We start from the raw sequence: 20,606 nt of genomic DNA on the forward strand, positions 1-20,606 counted from the left end.
AGGGGGGGCTATTATGACTATGAATCACAACTGTTAGCATAACTGGATTAAGAGACTCAACAATTAGAAAAGCGAACTTCTGGGTTATGTCTAGGGGTGTTTCCAGAGATGATCAGTTTGCAGACTAGCAGACTGAGGAGGGAAGACACATTCTGATTGTGTGTGGTACCATCCAATAGACTGGTAACCTGGATGGCACGTAAGGGAAGAAGAGGGAAGCTGACCTGCCTTTGAAAAACTCCATTCTGCTCGAGTGGGCACATCTTTCATGACTGTTGTTGCTTGTGAACATCAGATTTCAGTTTCTTCAGTCTTTTGATGTGGACTCAGACCAGTTATTCTTCAGAGAGTTTTCAGACCTTTAGACTCAGACTGGCACAGCATCCTCTAATCCTTTTTTGAGGCTTCTAGGTTCTTTAACTGAACAGCATCCTTTGGCTTTCCAGCATGCAGACAACCATGGTGAGGTGCCTTGCCTCTGATCCTGTAATCCTGTCTAATAAATCCCCTCATAAATATATATATATATGTATATATATACATATATATATATTTCCTACTGATCTTGTTACTCTAGAAAATTTAATAAGTAGGTTGAGCTTTGTGGATCAGTCATATTATGTTTGGTTTGGCCACTGAGATTTGTTAGAAGTAGGTGTAAGATTGGAACAGAGGAGGCAACATCCCTGTGATTTGCTTGGATGAGATGGAGGCTGTCCTCTTCTTCAATTGCAGTTCCTTTAGAAACCACTCTTTCCCTATAACCATAGTTCAGAGTTTCCCGTAGTTACTAACTTTGGTGCACGTTCCCATTTTTCATTGATTTCTGTGAATTTTGTCTACATCTTTGTAAATAATTCTTTGTCAGATACTCCTAGCTTCCCTTTGGTGTAGCACGTATTTTCAGCTGTCTTGCCAGAAACTTATCTGTATACCTCTTTTTTCATGGGAAGTAATTATGTATTTTTATTTTTAAACCTTTATAATTAGCAGACCATCATTATGCTCTTGCTGAGCATTTTTGCAGGAGATTTTGGATTCATATCCAAGTATGTCTAGATATTCTTAAACTCCTAGAGTAAGTGTATGATATTAGATATGTTCGTTTCAAAATATCCTTTCTGTGTAGGGGAATTATCAAAAATACTGAGAAAGGGCAATGACCTTTTGTTAAGACATCTCATTAAAATGTTTTATATTTTACCTGTTTTTTCCTCATTAAACAATATACATTATTTATTAACAGGGACATTCACAGGGGCAAGCAGCAAATTGGCCAATTGACCTTTACATTAAACTTATAATGCAAAATCTGTAATAAATATGTTCAACTGCTGTGCATTTCTTCTATTCATGCATTCAAACTTTAGTAGAACCCAGAAGAGATCTGTGTATCCATCATCCCTTTCTGACTTAGATTTATAACACCCAAATCTAAGATGATTCCCAAGTCTAAGAGAATTCATATATGTATACGTGTGTGTATTTTAAGTTTATATTTCCCGATAAAGAATTCTACACTTTATCTACAATGTCATCCTAAATATACTAAGTAAAAATTATCTGGTTATTTTACTTTCTGCTTAAGTGTCTCCAAATATTCTAATTAACTAACTCATACAGTCACACAAGGTTATTGGGAATCCACTACCCATCTTTTTTCCATTACCTCTTGATTACTTCCCATTTTTATTTTATTGCCCTGTACTGCTGTAGCCATGGCAAACTTCTTTAGTGACAGAAAACTCTATGCCCTTGCCCCTGTAACACATGATTTCACATGCTACATTTAACTAACAGAACTTCAAAATCCATGAAGAAAAACCTGGCAGAAATGAAAGGAGAAATAGACAGCTCCCCATTGTAGTTGGAAATTTCAGCACTCTTTGTCAAGTAATTGGTAGAACTAATAGAAAATCAGCAAGGTTATAGAAGACCTGAACAACACAACACTACCAACCACTTAACATCAAGTTGTCAATTGCAGTACCCTCTATCAAAACCCAAAAACCAACAGGAAAACATTTCTTTTTCAAGAGTACATGAAACAATCTCAAGTAAGATCATATCCTGGGTCATAAAACAAACCTTGACACATTCAAAGTAATTGAATCCACATACATATGCCCATAATGTATTAAAATAGCCCCTCCAAATCCTTAGAAACTAAACAGTGTATTTCTGAATAATCCATAGGTCAAGGAGAAAACTCTATCAGAAATTCAAATATATTTTCAACTAGACAAAAATAAGAAGCAGATAAAATATGTGTGTTACAGTTATGCAGTAACCAAGTAACTTATTTCATGAGAGCTATTGTAGATAATAAATTTGGGGGTTTCTTTTTTACTTTTTCATTTATAACATCAAATGCTTATGTTAGAAAAGAAGAAAGTTCTCAACTAAATAATCTAAGCTTACCCCTTAAAGAACTCCTTTGGAAAAAAAGATTGAAATTAAAACAAGCAGGAAGAAGGATAGAAGGAAATCATTGAAATTTAAAATAAGAAATAGTGGCATTCAATAAACTAAAACTGATTTTTTGAAAATATTAAATTGATAAGCCTTTAGCAAGACTGACAAAAAAGAGAAAAGACAATTCTTAATTTCAGAAATAAAAAAATGTAGCACTAAGGACATTAAAAAGATAGTAAAACAATAGCATGAACAACTCAAACCATATAAGTCAACTATGTAACAGATCCTCTCCCTCTCGCCTCCAGAACAACAAAGCTTCCATAATATGAAATAGATAACTTGAATAGGCCTGTACAATTAATGAAATTGAATCAATCATTGAACACTTTCTGAAACAGCATTCTTCAGACCCAAATAATTTCACTAGCTAGTAATAATACCACACATTGAAAGAATAAATAATAGCAATTCTTTTTTTTTTTTTTTTTTTTGTACCGGGGATCAAATTCACGACCTCACACTTATGCAATTATTCTCAATATTGCCTAGAAAAAAGAAGAGAAGTGCTCTAAAACACATTTCATGATTATGCAATTACCTTACTAGCTAAAAATATAGAACCAAACAAACTAAAATAACAACAACAACAAAACAATGAGTCTGTCAATGACATAGGTTGTATGACCAACAAAAATTATTCACTTCCTACATACTATAAATGAAAAGTAAAAAAGAAACCCCCAAATTTATTATCTACAATAGCTCTCATGAAATAAGTTACTTGGTTAGAAATTAGTCAAAACATCTTTAGGATTTATATGCTGAAGAGTATAAAATACTAATGAAAGAAACTAAAGATTAACTATAGAAATGTATCTTGTGTGTATGTATTGGAAGACTCAGAGTCAATATTGTATTCCAAATCCAAAGAAAAATTGTTAATTATATCACAATTTATTTTCATATTCAATACAATGCCATCTGAACTCCTAGCATGATTATTTCTTACAAATTGAAAAGCTGATTCTAAAAATTTAAGAATGCCAAAAGACAAGGGAGAGCCAAAAACAATTTTAGAAAAAGATGGAAGAATCCTTTAGTCAATTTTAGAACTTACTGTATAGCTGCAACAATTAAGCAAATGTTATTGTCACTGGGATCATATACAGATGAGTGAAATAAAACAGATTTCAGAGATAGATGAACAAGTATGTCAGTTGATCTTTTGAAAGACGCAGAAACAGTTCTTTGGCAAAAAGTCTTTTCAGTAAATGACATTGGAACAATTGCACATCCATACACAAAGAAATAAAGCTTGATCTAAATTTCAAATGTCATATATATATCAATTCAAAATGGATAATAGAAATAAATATAAGATAGTAAAAGTTTTAGAAGATCTCATAGAAGAAGACTTTGTAATGTGAGGTTAGACAAAGAATTCTTAAACACCAAAAGATAAGTTATACGAGAAAAAAATGATTGGCCATCGTCAAAACTAAAATGCTCCATGAGAGTTATTTTTTCTGAAAACAAAAATCAAGGCACATTCTTGAATGAAATATTTTCTTTACTTTTTATTTTTTTAAAGATGAGAAACATGGATTTCCTGTTTATTTCCTTGGTGACTTGATCATACAAGGAAACATGGCAGACCTCTTTGGAACCCCAAAGAACAGCACACTGATAAGTCATGTGAGGCTACTTGGGGTGGAAGGATACACTGTGGCAATTTGGTGCAATGCAGCTAGCTACTGTTGGTTTAAAATCAATATTCTCATTCCCAGATTGTACACAACCTCTTTTACTCTTACAAGCCTGCCTGATCCACACTGAAGGAAACTCTAGGGTGCTTGTAGCTGAGCAGAATGTCTGTAATACACGTAGATGAATTGCAAGAGGCTAAATACTGACTGCCGTCATTCAGGTCTGGGGCTCAGGACCTCCCAGACTCACTCTACATTTCTCCTGTTCCCTATCCTGAAACTACTGGCAGCCCATGAGTGAAGACTGACAGAGAACTGCATCTGGCATCCAGGTAGAACTAAGTGCTTTCCCAGGTATGAGACTCATTCCTGGCAAGCTATCCACTGCACATAAGCATCATCAGTGTTCCAGATTGTGTGGTGTCTCTGGAAAATGCAGAGCCTGTGGTGCTTACTGACTGAGAGCCGTGCTGTGTACCTGAACCCATGTGGTCTGGCAGCTCCATTGCTTGTCCCGGAGTTCTCTATGACAGACTCTTGGCTGGGGACCTTATTCCTGTTGAATGCAACAGTTGACTGATATCCATAAGGATGTATTTGCAGTTCTTGTGCATGACTCATAGTTCCTAGGAAAAATTCAGGATTCCCAAGTCCACCAGTATGCAAGAGTAGAGGACTGTCGTGGCAACATTTGGTCAATGAAGTCGGACTCTTGTCCTGAAAGCCCTCCTTGGCCCTCTCACATGAGCATCCCTGCTCCATGATTTCTGAGTGTATGAGGCCGCTAATGAGCATACCCATGGGTTGGAGCAGGTGAAGACACCAGTGAGATACATTCTTTTGCCCTTGTTTGCAGAAGATGCTGGAGACTGGAGTGGTGGTGTGATATGAGTCAGCATTTTGATAGGATAAAGCCTGGTGCTCTGTCATACTCTACCACCCCCCCCACCTTGATGAGGGCCAGATTCTCAGTATTCCCTGGATTCATGTGCCTGAACAATTCTTGATATTCTTGTTGTTACTATTGCTGTGGCTGCCTTTTAATAAGCTGTGCAAACTCTGCTGGAGGCATTTGAATGTCTGCGTGCCCAGTGAGTGAATGCTGGGAAGAGAGAAGTCCTTGAAGGATATAGGGTACCTGCTGGTGTCTGGTACAGTGTAGAAGTGTGGGCGACAGCAGGAACTGCTGTAGTACAGATGTGATATAGTGGGGTGGCCACTGATATGCAGTAGGAGGGAAGGTGGGGAGTTGATCAAATGGAAGAACTTTCAGGGCTTAGGTTGGAGGGAACCCTACTCCTGATGAAGGGCTGTAGCTCCTGGGGAGCCCTGGGGCTGGTTTGAAAACAGATGTGGATGTAAATGCTGCTGGCCGAATTAGCAGGGGCGAACTAATTCAAGTTCAAGCTATGGGCCTCTATACTGTTAGCACTGAGCTGCTTGGACAAGGTTAAGTGCACAAAGCTGAAGTTGGCCATCAGGTTGGAATGGTGATGCATCTGAATCTGATTGGCACTGGGGCTGATGGAGATGTCCCACCTGGTGGAGTCTGCAGCTACCCCTGGAAAGTTGCTGACCAGGTTAACTGTCTCTTGTACTTGGATGGTGTGACTGAATAGGCTGCTAGATGCCCAAGAAGGTTAGTGCCGTGTTGGGATAAGGAGAACAGTAGTTCTCAGGCTGCTGCTGGAAGATTGTATTGAGGGAGGGTACGCCCAGCTGGGAGGGAGCTGCAGCACTGTGATTCTGGAATAGGCCATGGCCCTATTCATGGCACACGGGTATTACTTGGTTGCCTAAAGAGATGGTCATTGGCGTAGTTCGGGGGAGGGCTTGAAGACTGAATCCTTAACTTCTAGAGCTTGTGGGTGAAGAGGGCTGGCTGATTTTCACACGCAGCCTGAAGAGGTGGAGAAGACTGAGGAAGACAGAGTTTCAAATCTGCTGCTGGAGAATTTGACGGTGATGTTTCTGCTGTTATAGCATATGCTGCTGCTTGGTCTTCTCCAGGCTTCTTTCACCAGTCTGTCTCCCGTACATCTTTGCAGCTGCTCATACTCTTGCTGCAACTGTTTGATGCTTCTGTTGTTGCCCATTTCTTCTTTTACAGGTGAGCTTTGATGCTTTCAGCCTCATCTGAGAACTGGTTCACAGGAGAAAAATGCTCTGTAGGAGGTGGAGAGTGCTGGAGTCCTTGTAGGTGGAGTGATGCTGCTCAGGTACCACATGAGGAGGCCACACTTGACCACAGAAAGGCTGCTATCCTAGCTGCCACTATAGGTCCAGTGGGATCTCAGCTGTAGGGTTGGTCACAGTCAGTGTATGTCTTTTGGATCTATTTGTCAAGTACTGTGCACAGTTTCTTGATCTGGCTCCCATTGGAGCTCTCCTTGTCCACAGGTGTAACTGCTGGCATTGCTGGTATCATAGTGACAAGTGGAGAGGGTCCCCATGGATGCTTCAACAGATGCTGGGCATGCAGGTAGATGTCAGCTCTTCCATCTGATGCCCATCTGATGGCCAAGGGGGCCCATTCCACTCAGTAGCTATAGAATAGGTAGCTATAACAGAGGCTGCTCCTTGTACTGAAGCTGCCCATTTTGCCGCAAGATTTGCATGGGTGACAAATTGTGCATCCAGCTCATGTTAGCAGCTCCCTGCTGGATGGAGCCTGTGGACTGACTCCAGGAAAGTCAGGTAGGTGCTTTTGCAGATCTTCCATAACTTAAGAACAAGGGTCATCCACACCTACTGTGTGCCTCCTCATTGACAAATAATAGACCACGGCCTCTTTGCTTTGGAGAGGGCTTGGCTGTTTGCCAAGGAGAGGGCTGTTTGCCTTCATCACTGTCCGACCAAATTCAATGTCCCATCCAGCTCCACAATCTGGTTCTCTGGGGAACACTGACGTTCATAGCTGTTTCAGCCAGCTCTGCTTGGATATGGACTGGTGCTTGAAATGCCATGGTTTGGGAAATGCTAGGAAGTTCTCCAAGATGCAGGGTTTTATGTCTGTTATATCAATCACACAGCAGGCTGTAAACTGCTGTGTAGTGATCATAGGCATCTGATCTTAATGACTGTAGTGTACTCTCTGTGTCATGTCCTGTGTGTTCTATGGCCAAGAGGACATCTTCACTCAAGGGATCTGTCTATCTTTCTTCCTTCAGTTGTTGGCATTCAGCTATTAATCTGTTAAAGTCGGGATCGGCATTCACTAGCTTCATCAGCCTGTGCCTGCAAATCTGCTCCACTGAGAGGTGGTTATCCAGCTCTAACACCAGCATATAGTGAATCAGGTGTTTGCATTCTGTGGACATAACAAACATGATGCAGAACTTTCCAGTCGACACCTGGGCCTGCAGACTCTGCAGTGTGCTCCCATCAAATGGCAGGCCACCGCACACAAGCACATAGAGAACAACCCCAAGACTCCAGATGTCTAGTTTCAGTACATTACAGTTCTTTCCTTGAAAGAGTTCTTGTGCAGCAGAGGGAGGGCTCCCACACTAGGTCCTCAGCAGCTGCCCAGGAAGGAGTTAAGAGGTTATTGAAGACAAAGTCTGCTATTTTTATATTGAAACAGAGTCTTAGTTAATTGCCTAATTTGGCAATTAATTCCTTTGCCTCCTGTTCTATATCTTGATGGTGGTGGTAGCTACCCAAATCTGCATTTGCCTTAAGATTTATAACAGTATATGCAAAAACATTTCACTGTAGGTTAAAAATCAGTATGCAGATGGAGATAATGTTTCAAGCATATACAGAAACAATGGAGACTAAAGCATTATTCCCAGCAGAAGACTTGGGTATGCATTTGAGGATAAAAAGGCCTTTTGGGCAATAAACATTACATGTTTCATGTTGATGTGGCCATGTTCTTTCACCCTCAGAAAGGAAGAGTGCTTTGCCCTAAGAGACAATTTTTGGAGACATTTGAGCAAAGGATGGAGAACTTGCCTAAGAGCTTGTAATGATTCCTACAAAAATTTTAATGTTTTATTACATTACTGAAGTTAATCCATCTGAATTTCATGAAATACCAGGAGCCAGAGGACTGATGAGAACATCTATTGTTGAAAAGTGAAGAATGATGTAACTTGACTAGACTGTACATCACCTTGTGCTTCTTAACAGGAACAGGTGAGATAAAAATTACTTTACACATTGGTCAATTTTGGACACAGACTAACTTCAACTTCCGAAAACTGTCCTTCAGCAAAAGGTCAAATATACTGAAAAGAATGACTCACAATTTATATATTTTAAAAATCTTACCTTTAAATGTATATATTAAATTTAAAAAGCATTTATGGTTACTGTTATAAGTTGGTGGTTCTTTTCATATCCACCAAATTCATTAATCAGGGTGGTATATTAGGGGATAAAAACAGAGTTAATCCCCCAGAGTCCTTTTCTGGGATACTAATAATAAGGTACCTGCAAATTCATTTGAATCGTTAGTAGTGGTTTAGAATAGACTTTAGTCATCATTTTGAGCCCTTACTGCCAAGGGTGCCTAGACTACCATGACACCTTTTCCAAGGAGTTTGTTAGAAATATACTCTTAGATTCCCTCAGACCTACTACCTCTGAAACTGTCAGACTGGGATTAAGCAACCTTGATCTTCCCAAACCCTTTAGTGATTCAGATACAAGCTAAGGTTTGGGTGATGTGTACTAACATTCACAATATAGTGAACTTTGTTTCTGATTTATTTCCAGAAGGACTCTGAATAGCCCCAAACATGATTTTTCAAGCCATTGGGAATTCACATCACGCTGTCACTAGCTGACGGCCTGACCACAGAAGTTCTCCTTGGCCCGCTATTCTTAATTAAGCATTAGGCGTCAGAGAAATTACGATTCCATCACAGGTCCACTGTTTACATCCGGATTTGCAGCCACAAATTACAATGCCCACTTCAGAAAGGAGAAACTCAAACACAGACCAGTCTTCACTTTCTTATGTGATTCATTCATTTCTAGCTCACTTAAGAAGCCATATTCTTTGTAAATTATGTGTTCGACTCTAACTTCCTTTCAAAACTTAGTCATTACAATTTGGATACTCCCTTTCCATGTTTTAAGTTTCCAGTTGGTAGTTATTGTCTCTTGGTGCTGGCCAGGTTGAGCTTAAAACATCACTATCTGCCTTAATATCTCCATTGGTTGCCATAATATTACTGTAGAGATTTCTCGAACCAAATGTCTGTCTGCCAAGTAAAGCTTTCTGTCTAAAACTTGAATGTGACATGTTTCCTCATCACTTAAAGCACTGTTATAATTAAGGATTGGTGAACCTTATTTCAGTTTGAGTTAGTTGAATGTCTAATGTTTATTCAAACATCCTGGTTTCAATAAAAACTCTAAATGTGAGTTGCCAGCATTTTCCCATTAACTTTTAAATCCCTATGTGTTTCAAGGGAAATACAGTTCATATGTTTCTGATTCATTTACACTTAACTCATCAGAATATTATTTTACTAGAACTAGTTCGTATCCAAGTGTCACGTACCTCTTGAAATCTTGAGAAATTGGATGTTAGTTAAAACACTACAAAATATAGACCAAGCTGAAGCTTCAAAAAGTTGAACCATATTTGGCTTTGTTCCCTAACTTGGACCCAAATGCCTTGTGCTTCAATTTGTAATAGATTAGCAGGATTCTTTTTTTTTTTACTACTCCTGAAAAATATGGCTAGCTGTTTTGTACGCTGGATTCAATCACATATGTGGTATGGAAGGGAACCGTAAAGATCATGCATGCAAATAAGCCACATGTAGTACTGATATTTTATTTTCAGTGATGGGGAGGATTCATTTTTTAAATATCCATGAAAAGAGTTAAAGGTGCCAGTTTACTCTGGAGTTTGGGAAAATGTAGAAGGGATTCATATAGCTGGTTGGTATTCTCTGAAAATTATTCATAACCAATTTCTAAGAAAACAAGAATTGTGTAAATGAATGTTGAATTGCTTAAGTCAGACTAAACTTGAAAATATGATATTCTGTTATTAAATTCACAGTAATATGTAACAAATAAGTGGTTGTAATTTATGATTAACATGTTTATGTTAGTCTGAACCAACTATTTGTAAAATCCAGGAAAACAGACTCGCTTCATTTTAAGTAACTGTATTTTGGTTCAGAGAATTTGACAGAAGGATCTGGTAGCACAGGTGTGAGAAGTCTCACAAAGCCCACAAAACCGAGGTAATCAAAAACTACATAACTGCAGGGAGCAGCAGTCTTGCCCACGGCTGGAGGAATAAAAGAATAAAGAGAAGAAGCTGAGGTTCTCAGACCTTGAAGCTGAGAGAAGAGACGCTGTGTCGTTGGAGCTCAGGCCTCTGAGGACGTGTGGGACTAGTCGTTCAGCTGCCTGGTATTGTTTCGGGTTCAGTCTCATGAGGCTGCTTCCCAGTGTGCTGGACAAAATGGAATGGTAGAAATGATTGCTACTTCCAGAATAAAGAAGTATATTATTGTGAGTTATCATCCCACCTAGATTCTCTTTGAAATAATTAATGGTTATTTATTGTTTTTCCAGTTCAGATATTTTATGGCAGTGTGTACGTCATTGCGTCAGTCTCAGAAAACATCATCCTCAACTGTAAAAGGGGATCACTTGTCTTTGTGTGGCCCATCTTGCTGGCTTCTTTGGAAAATAAACATTAAAACAGTAAATGGTAAAGCAGTGAACAAATTTAAGCAGTAGTTTTCTTCAAAATACAAAAAGAAAATGCTAAGATACAAATTTCTTGTAATCTCATTATCTAACTAACTAAATGATCTTTTCTTCACATAATCAGTTTTATTTACTTCTATTGACATTTAAAACTTGATGACCCAGAAGTTTTGTCTTTGACTACATGAGTGAATTATTTCTCAATCTCCCATAAAATATATCCAAAAATTTTAAATAGTATTTTTTAAAGAAATAAGTATACAGAGAAAGGAAGCAACTTTAAATAAAATTAGATGATTTAAAATAGTGTTAAGGATGTTTTACAGCTGCAGATCACAGCACTAAAAGGAAAACATAACTATGTTTATAAAATTGTAAACAAATATAATTCCAGGCTCCTTTTTCCTTTTCCTAATTATATTGCATTTATGCAGGTTAGAGTGAAAATATTTATAAACGAAGACATAATTATGGTATCTAATTTAGAAATACGTTTATAATTCAGATTTTAAAATATGTCTGTATTGAAATTGAACACTTGGTTTGCAGCAGCATTAAGAAAAGTGTCAGACAATAATTTAAGGAAGAATTTAAAGGCACCATTTCAAGTACATGGTTTTGAGCATTGACAGTCCCTGAGAGTAGGGGTAGGTTGTGTTCTCTGAATAACAAAATGTCATATTGATGCACTTTTCATTTTGAATTTTCATTTGGTAAAGCAATGTACAAATTCAGTGAAATATCTATTACCTATAGATCTTTTTTCTGACTCTCTTCTAATCTGAAGTGACAGTGGATAGCTTCTTCGATATTTTCTAAATAGGTACAGTTTTCAAGATTTTTTAAAAAACTTTTTTCAGCAAAATATATAGTATTGGTCTGTTACCTTCCGAAGCCCCCCAAGATGTTTTATTCTCTACCCCTCTCTATCTCCATCACTAAAAGTGGGTGTCAATAAGGGTGTTTTCCTCTTGGGATATTGCTAGAATAGGCTACCTTTATGTGTATTTTCTCAGTCATTGAGCTTTGGAAGAGGAAAAGCTATCAGGCTGCTACTTAGTGACTTGCTTCAACACAACAGTACCCTCGGGGGATCCACAGTGACTGAGAAGGAGGAGGTATTTCTTCATGCTTAGACTTTTCCAGTGAAAATGAATTGGAAAGTTAGAGTCCTTGTAGCATGGGGGTGTTCCAAAGGGAGTGCAGAGATCAATTGGAAAGGGAAATATGAACATAAAACAGCTATTTGGTCTTCCCATTCCAGTAGCTGAAATGTTAAAATTATATCTGGTCTGAAACATTCAGAGTCACAATTGAATTTTAGTATAAGTATCTCATACAGTGTATAAATGTATGCAGAGACATCATTCCATTGGTCTTTTAATGAATCTCAAGGAACTATAGAACCAACACATTGTTCATTCATATACATATGATATATGTATATGTGTATCTATATGTATATGTGTATATATATATATATATATATATATATGAAATTAACCCAAAGTGAAGGGCATTATTCTGTCAATATAAGTGCCCTTGGGTTGTCAATGAAGTATTTTTTAATCTTCTTCCCTTCCCCAAGTTTTTAAAATGACTTTACAAAGTCAAGAAAAGTTTTTGATATGGCTACACTGACAGTATGTAAGGTTTGAAAAGGCTGTCACAGCATCAATCAAACATCAGCTCTATAGGAACATTACAATGTCAGTGAAATTTTACCTGTTAAAGCAGAGAATTTTCTGCTTGCAGGACCTGAAAGACGCAGGGTATTTTCTATAGCTTCTATTCACTGTAATGAATATTGTTGAGGCATATTTTTGTGGTTGAGTCAACTTCTCACTGTACCTATTAAAAGTGAGCTCATAAATTGTTACTGAAATATGGCCTTCATCTGGGGAACACGAAAGACAAGAAAGAATACAGATGGGTTTTTAATAGATTGAAAGTAATCCTGTAATCAGTGAAACCCATAAATATATTCAGTATTCCTGTTGTTTTAACGGTTAGCATTTATGATGGTGGTAAAATGTGAAAACAAGAAATTTGCCATTTCATTCATTTTAAGGGCGTACCTCATTAGCATGATTATGTAACCATCACTTTATTCATCTCCAGAACTTTTCATTTTTGCACTCTGAAACTTTGCTCTCTTTTATCATGATTTAGATATGATTTGAATGGATTTCTCAGTGGTTTGGGTGTTGCAAGCTTGCTCTTTTGTGTTCTGCATATAAATTCTATATATAAATCATTGTTCTACATCTTTAAGTATTATAGTAATAGCAGTAATATAGGACCTTTTAAGTGGTAGGCATAACTCTATGAGCCCCGCATGTGTTAGTGTACTCAATCCTACAATACACCTACACAAAGTGTCTATCATTTTGTTCATTCACTAGAAAGTAAACTAGGACACAGGAAGGTTAAGGAACCTGCCTGTGATTAAACACCAAGTAACTGGCACAGACAAATTTGACACCAGGCCATCTGGCACCAGGGGCTGTGCTTGTCCCTGTGTTATAATGCTCCTGTGCACCTTTCTCACAGGGCAGAAGCTGTTCATTAATTGGTCTGTGTTGGGATCTGAATACTTATCATGTCTTATTTTAAAGCTCAGTTCATTCCAGTGTGCGGTCAAGTTGAGAACTCGGGATTTGAGAATGAAGAAATAATAAAAAATAAGCCTCACACATTAGCCTCTTAAAGACGTTTACCTTTGATTTAGTCATTGGTGGAGCAATGGACATTGAAGGGAATAATGTTAACAGAACATGTAAGAAGGTTAATCTGATGAAGTTCTTGGTCACCAATTATCTTTGGATTCTTATGGGGAGTTGTTTTACATTGCCTGAGTTTGGCTTTACCTTTGATCATATGGAAATTGAGTGCCCTAAAAGGGAATTTACGTTTAATCTGAAATGATCAATGTATTGAAGAGATGAAATCTCCTAAGGGTATGGAGATTTTGGTTTGCATCAGGATGGTATTTTAGAGTAAAAGAAAATATGAGAAGTGTACACTAATCCTATCAAATGATAAAATTCTATGCTTAAAAAATTCAGTGATTTGTTTTGTGGACCAGTCAGTTCTAGTGGTTATCTTACTTACGTTAATTTTCTTTTCTCTAAAATGTAGTAAGCAATATTGATGTCTACAATCTACAATGTATCATGTATCTGGGTCTCATTTACCTCATTTAAAGTGTGACATTTCAAGTCCCTAAGAGTCTTTGAGCATTGAAATCATGACTCGGGTTTGGGTTTATTTCTCTGGATTATGAAACCCTTTAAGCATATGCAGAATTGCAGGGAATAGTCAGGCTTGAAGAAGTAAGCTTTCTCCTAAGATAATGTTAGCACATTAGAATTGGGCAATAATGGGAGATGGAATTCTCATCCCTCTTCTGGCTGGGACAGGCACTAGTGATTCATCTTTTACCTCTGTCACCCTAATTTAGGTCATTCCTATTGTGAGCCTTCTCAAAGAGTACCTGTATGGGTATAAAATTTATGTTGAAGAAGCATTATGCAGGCTCTTAATAAGATGAAGAACTTCACAGTATGGTCTTATCTGGGGATGATATATTTTATATACTCAAGACATGTTTAATTAAGTTTGCAAGAGTCAAATTGGCTTGGGCAGTAATGAAGCTTTTTTTCTATTTTTTTCCTGTATTCTGCTATAATAACATACAATATATTCAAGAACTATCCTTTCAGTTTCAGTATATTTGAAAATTAGTCTCTCTCTGTTCCTGCAAAATTAATCTGTTTTGAAAACTCTGTTCTTGGTAAGGATAGAGGGTAGGGAGAACTTATTGAGAAACACACAATGGAACAAATAATAGAGCTGATAGGTGTTAGAGCTTCTCAAATATTGAACATGCATCTTTTTGAAACAGATTTACTAAATATTTAATAAGCATTACATTTGAGTACCACTCAAGGGTTTTATAACCTTTAATACTTACTCCCATTTTGCAGATGAAGACCTTTACTTAAGAGTTTGAACAATTTGCTCACAGTTTTAAGTATTAGAGCTAAGAGCCAAAAGAAATCCTCCTTCCAAAACAGAAAGATCTAAGTTTAATAGAAGAAAAGCCAATCTCTTACTTAATGAGTAAAACAAAAGAAATCAGCTAAACCAGTGACCTCTTTCAACTTAGGGACAGATGAAGATTTGTTTCTGGTGGGACCACCCATTCAGAGCCGAGAAAGATATGAGATTTGGAACTTTATTTTAAATTACTGAAATATTTTCATACTTGACCTTATTTATTCTCCTCAACATGCCAGTGAAGTCACATCCCCGTGTACATTTGAGAAACTCATATTCAAAGTCACTTGCACACAGGCTCAGTGTTGGCATAAGGCCAGGGAAAGGCTGTGCTTAGCCTTCAACCAGCGCAAGAATGAAGTTTCATCAAAATTGTCAAAAAGTGATATTTGATGGAGACAAAATGAAAGAAAGAAGCAGGAAAGTTAAGATCCCATCAAAAGTGACAAAAAGTGGAATGATGTAAGTTATCTGTTGTAATGTATTTTAAAAAGTGCAATTTAGAAATCATTTGAAGAATAAAAATCTTAGCAAGAGCAGTTATTTCCTTTGGTAAAGATAGGTCTTTTAGTTGAAATTTGATGTCTGAACTCTTGGAAAATGTTTTTCTTCCTTTTAGAAGACTTACAGAAGTTAAAAGAAAGAGAAGAATTTGTATATGCATACTTCCAGTTTAATAAAGAATTGCTGAATTGTTGACTATAAAGAGGACTAATCATGACTATAATGGTTCATTGCTTCATCCACAAAAGCACTACTGAATATTTTCAGTATATGGAGAAAATTCAAGAACACGAGGATCACTTTTTTTTTTTTTTACAAGCTATATATTTGACACAGTTAAATTTATATTTTTGCCCAATACTACTGAGCTAATTTCTACCCTTCTTGGTTACTTAACCTTTTAAAAAGCAGGATAAGAAGAAACAAGTTTGTATTTCCTTTGGCTAGCAGCCAAATATGTAACAAATAATTAACAAATATTTTAAATGTATTTTAAGATTTTTACCTTTCTCTAAACATTTTTATTTATTTATTCCACAAGTATAGAGTGTTACTTGATGCAAATATATCTGAGAACATTTAATCTAGATCCAAGGAATAGTAAATAATTGCCAAATACCATGCCACTCTGGCTACTTGGAATGGTGGTAAAGAAGGATTTAAAATCTACTTTTGAGCTAATGAGTTACTTTTGAAACTACTTTTGAGCTCCTTTGCCCTGATTTGCACTCAGCCTGGGAAAGTGTGATCAGAAGATACACCAAGGAAAAGGAAAATGGCAATAACGTAATTTGTGCTTACGAATCATACAGGTGGTGTATATATGGTAATTTGTAAAAGACTTTAGAAGAAAAGTGGAATGAGATGCTCAGGTAGTTTTGCTGAACAAGAGTGGCAGAGAGCTTTAGGTGACGAGACTAATCCTGCAATATACTGAATTAGAATTAGTTCAAGCAAAAGTAATTTTGGAAAAGCCTGGAAATAATTTGGAAATGTAGTAAATGATCCTAGTTATCAGTCAGTGAACAGTTATCCTTTGCCTGGACTTGGCGGAATGCTCTCCTGCCTGCCTCTTTTAAGTCTTATGATAACCCCGTGAGGGCACACTATTTACTAGCCCTAACTGTCTGACTTCAGAGCCTGTACTCATATACCCTCACAGTTAAGTTGAAGTCAATTGGTCTAAAAATGCTTAAATTTAAGTTACATTTTAACTGAAACACAGAGATACAAAGAGTGTATAGATTTATAGGTTACTATTCTGTCTTGAGATGTATGTGTATACTGCATATTTTAAAAACCAATTTGAACATACCATACCTGTCTCTTCAAACATCTTTTGTTTAGTGGTGAAAATGTTCAAAATCTTTTCTGTGACTTTTTCAAGTAGTGGTTTCCCATGACCCAAGTGTAGACACCAGGGGAATGAGAAGAGAATCAAGAAGCCAAACCATGCCTTCTCGTGAGCCAGCCAGTGCACCGGCTGGGACACAAGAGCAATCCCCTCACCTACCCTAACCCTGGTAGGTAATGGGCTGATTTAGAGGAAGTTAGGCTGCGATGATAGCAACAGAAGTAAAAAATAAAACAAACAAACAAACAAAACCTCCCCAAAACTTAATGCTTGTATTGCTTGAATGACTTTTCAGGCATAAATCTGTAATCTGAGCCTCTATTTGGAGGATAACAGTATGCATTATAGTAACTGTGCTTTCTTCTATCTTGTTTTTGAAATCCAATGTTTTGTTTCATTTTACTATTTTGCTTTATTCCTGTATCTGTTAACCTGAGTAACTATTTTGAAAATAACCATATGCAATGTGATAACCACTGTTAAATTCCTATCATCTTGTTTTGAAAACCTATATAGCTATTGTTTTTTGTTGTTGTTCTTGCTTTTTCTAAATTTGTTTCTTGATTTTTCTGGGGTTTTTAATCTTTTCTCTTTAAAATGACTTTTAAAAACGTAGTGGTACCTTGTTTCATGAACTAGATCCTTTCCATGATATGAGTTGCAAACCAAGTTGGACAAGAACTAAATCAAACTCAGTGGTCAGGTTCAATGTTGACATTATGGGAAAATTTGATTTGTTTCTTGGTCCTGAAAATACTTTTGTGAGTGTCTTTAGTTGGGCTGTGTGGCTACTTTCATGTCCTGAGCTCACTCAAAATGTTACCCTTTATAATTATTATGACTTTGGGGAAGAGCCAAAAGTCAGGTAGTGCCACATCCAGTGAACAATGTTGATGGGGACACACTATGCTTTTTGGTTTTTTACAGAAATTGGCATAAATGTTTTGAGTCAGATCAAGATGTGAAGGCAACCTTAGAATGATACTAATGACTATTTCAGAAAGTGACAAGAAGAGGTGATAAGTATGTATAAAGTGATGAGAAATGTTTTGAGAAGAATGAATGGCAAATTGTGTTTTACTGTAATAATTTTTGTAATTTAAACACACAGTATATTTTTGATCAGCCTTTGTTACACATATCAACAGCCAACAAGTACATGAAAAAAAAATGTGGAGTATCACAAATCATTAGGGAAGCACAAATTAAAACCACAGTAAGATCTCATGTTACTTTATTAAGAATGGTCATCTTCAAAAAGACTAAAGATAATAAGTGCTGGCGAGAATGTGGAGAAAAGGGCTCCCGTGTACACTGTTGGTGGGAATGTAAATTAGTACAGCCATTATGGAAAATAGTTTGGAGATTCCTCAAAAATTAAAAATAGAACTGCCATATGATCTAGCAATTCCACTCCTGGGTATATAGCCAAAGAAAATGAAGTCAGTTTGTTGAAGAGACATCTGCACTCATGTTTATTGCAGCACTATTCACAATAGCCAAGAATTGGATATAACCTAAGTGCACATCAGCTTATGAATGGGTACAGTTTGTGCTTTGTAAGATTTCTACCTTAAATGCCAGGTTGGACTCTGTAAGATTTTTTTTTTTAAATAACTTTATTTGGCGTATTTAGTATATCAGGTGTTTTATTCATTTGACATGTACAGTTCCAAAATTATTAGTAAATACAAGTTTTGCAAGCATATTACAAACCAGATTTTTAGCAAGTTTTACCATCCCGGTATGATCTCTCCTATGTATCTATTGTTAGTTCTCCCCTGCCACCCCCAGCAATCACATTTCTACTTGTTGTGATCACACCTGTGCCTTTCCTGGAAGTTCCATATAAATGGAATCATACAATATGTGATCTTTTGTATTGGCTTCATTCACTGAAAATAACATTTTTGAGATTTGTTCAGTGTGTTAAGATGTACAACTCATTCCTTTATATTGCTGTGTAGTATTTTACTGTATAGATATCCCACGTTTTGCTTATTTGAGTTTTGGCTATTGTGGATGTTCCTGCTAAGAATATTCCTGCCCAAAGTCTTTGTGCTGACATACATGTTTCTCTTTCGTATATGACTATGAGTGGGATTACTGGTTCATCTTGTAATTCAAGTTTGAAGAATTTGTGAACTATCTTCCAAAATGATTGTAGCATTTCACTTTTATACCAACAATATATGGTAATTGAAATATCATTGAATTTTTACTGACCTTATTTAATATAACCATTCTAGTGAGTGTGAAACTATGTCTCATTGTAGCTTCTATTTGCCTACTAATTAATAATCATTTGAACATCTTTTTATGTGCTTATTCACCATATGTATATTTTCTTTGGTTCATTGTTTATTTAAATTTCTTACCTGTTTGACTGGGAAGTATGTTTTGTTATTGTGGTATGATATTCTTCGTATTTTCTGGGTAAAAGTTGTCTTTTGAAGTACAAACGTTTTTAATTTTGATGTGGCTACAATTTATGATTTTTTTCTGTTGTTAATACTTTTCACACTATAAAAAGTTTTTGCTTAATCTTAAGGTGTTTAACAAATTGTATTGGTTTAGCTCTTACATTTCGTTCTAAAATGCATTTTGAGTTAATTTTTGTGTATATTTCAGGGTAAGATCTGTGCTATTTTTCCTTCTCTCCTTTGTTTCTTTCTTCCTCTCCTTATTTACTATATGCAAATATCTTTTGTGCCAGCCCCGTTAGTTTAAAAGAATATTATTTCTGTAATGAATTCCTTTGTGTGTTTGTTGAATATCAGTGGGCCATAATTACAAGACTTTATTTCTGACCTCAACTCTGTCCCATTTTCTATACATGCATTCTTGTGTCAGTACCACAGTGTCTTAATAATTGTAATGTTATAGTAAATGTGGAAATAAAAATGCAGAAGTGCTCATTTTGTTTTTGTTTTTCCAGACTATTCTAGTTGTTCTAGTTCTTTTTCTTTCCATATAGATTCAATGATTGGCTTATTAATTTCTGAAACAAATAATGAACCAACATAAACAAAATCCTGCTGAAAATTTGGAAAGCATTCCATTGATCAATTTTGGATAATTGCCATCTTAACACTGAATATTGCCACTCACGATTATGAAATATTTCTTCATTTATTTAGATCTTTCCTCAGCAATGTTTTATAATTTTTAATGAACAAGTCTGGAACTTGTGTTCAGTTCATTTGTAAATATTTTGTGCTTCTCTAACAAAGGCACTTTTAATATTACTTTTGTGCTTTTCATTGTTTGTATGTAGAAATACAATTGATTTTTGTATACAGAATTTTTATTCTCTAATCTTAACTTTGCTTATTTGATTCTAATATTTTTGTTTATGTGTGAGTTCCTTAAGATTTTCCACAAATTTGCAAATTTGTCATTTGCAAATAAACGCAGTTTTGCTTCCTTCTAGTCAGATGGTTTTAATTTCTTTTTCTTACCTCATTGCACTGGTTCAAACTTGTTATAGTATTGAAAATAGGAAAGGAGCCTTTTTTACATTATTCCCAATTTTAGAAGACTTCCCTATACCATAAAATATGATGTTCATTTTGATTTTCCATAGATGTCTTTATCATATTCAGGGAATTGCTATTTTTGCTCCAAGCTTGTGGGCAGTTTTTACCATGTGCAAGTTTCAGAATTTCCTAAATGTTTTTTCTGTGTCTATTGGAATGGTCAGAGAGATTTCTCTTTCTTCTGTTTATATGATTTTGCAAATTAATTGATTTTTAGATTTCATACTATCTTTTGTTGTTGGGATAAATACTGCTTAGTCATGGTATAAATATTCATTTTGTAATCCTTCATAATTATTATTTAGTTTGGGTCACTAATATTTTGTGTTTTTG

The 20,606-nt window shown here is 36.2% G+C and overlaps 1 pseudogene; it reads right to left on the reverse strand.

The window, feature by feature from the left end:
- Window positions 1-4,228: 4,228 nt before the first annotated feature.
- The window catches only part of LOC100728158 (serine/threonine-protein kinase SIK3-like), a 44,478-nt pseudogene continuing 28,100 nt past the window's right edge, over window positions 4,229-20,606 (reverse strand).

Source organism: Cavia porcellus, unplaced genomic scaffold (genome assembly GCF_034190915.1).
Source record: "Cavia porcellus strain 051 isolate PalLab524CR breed Dunkin Hartley unplaced genomic scaffold, mCavPor4.1 scaffold_13, whole genome shotgun sequence".
In the NCBI taxonomy this organism is placed as follows: domain Eukaryota; kingdom Metazoa; phylum Chordata; class Mammalia; order Rodentia; family Caviidae; genus Cavia; species Cavia porcellus.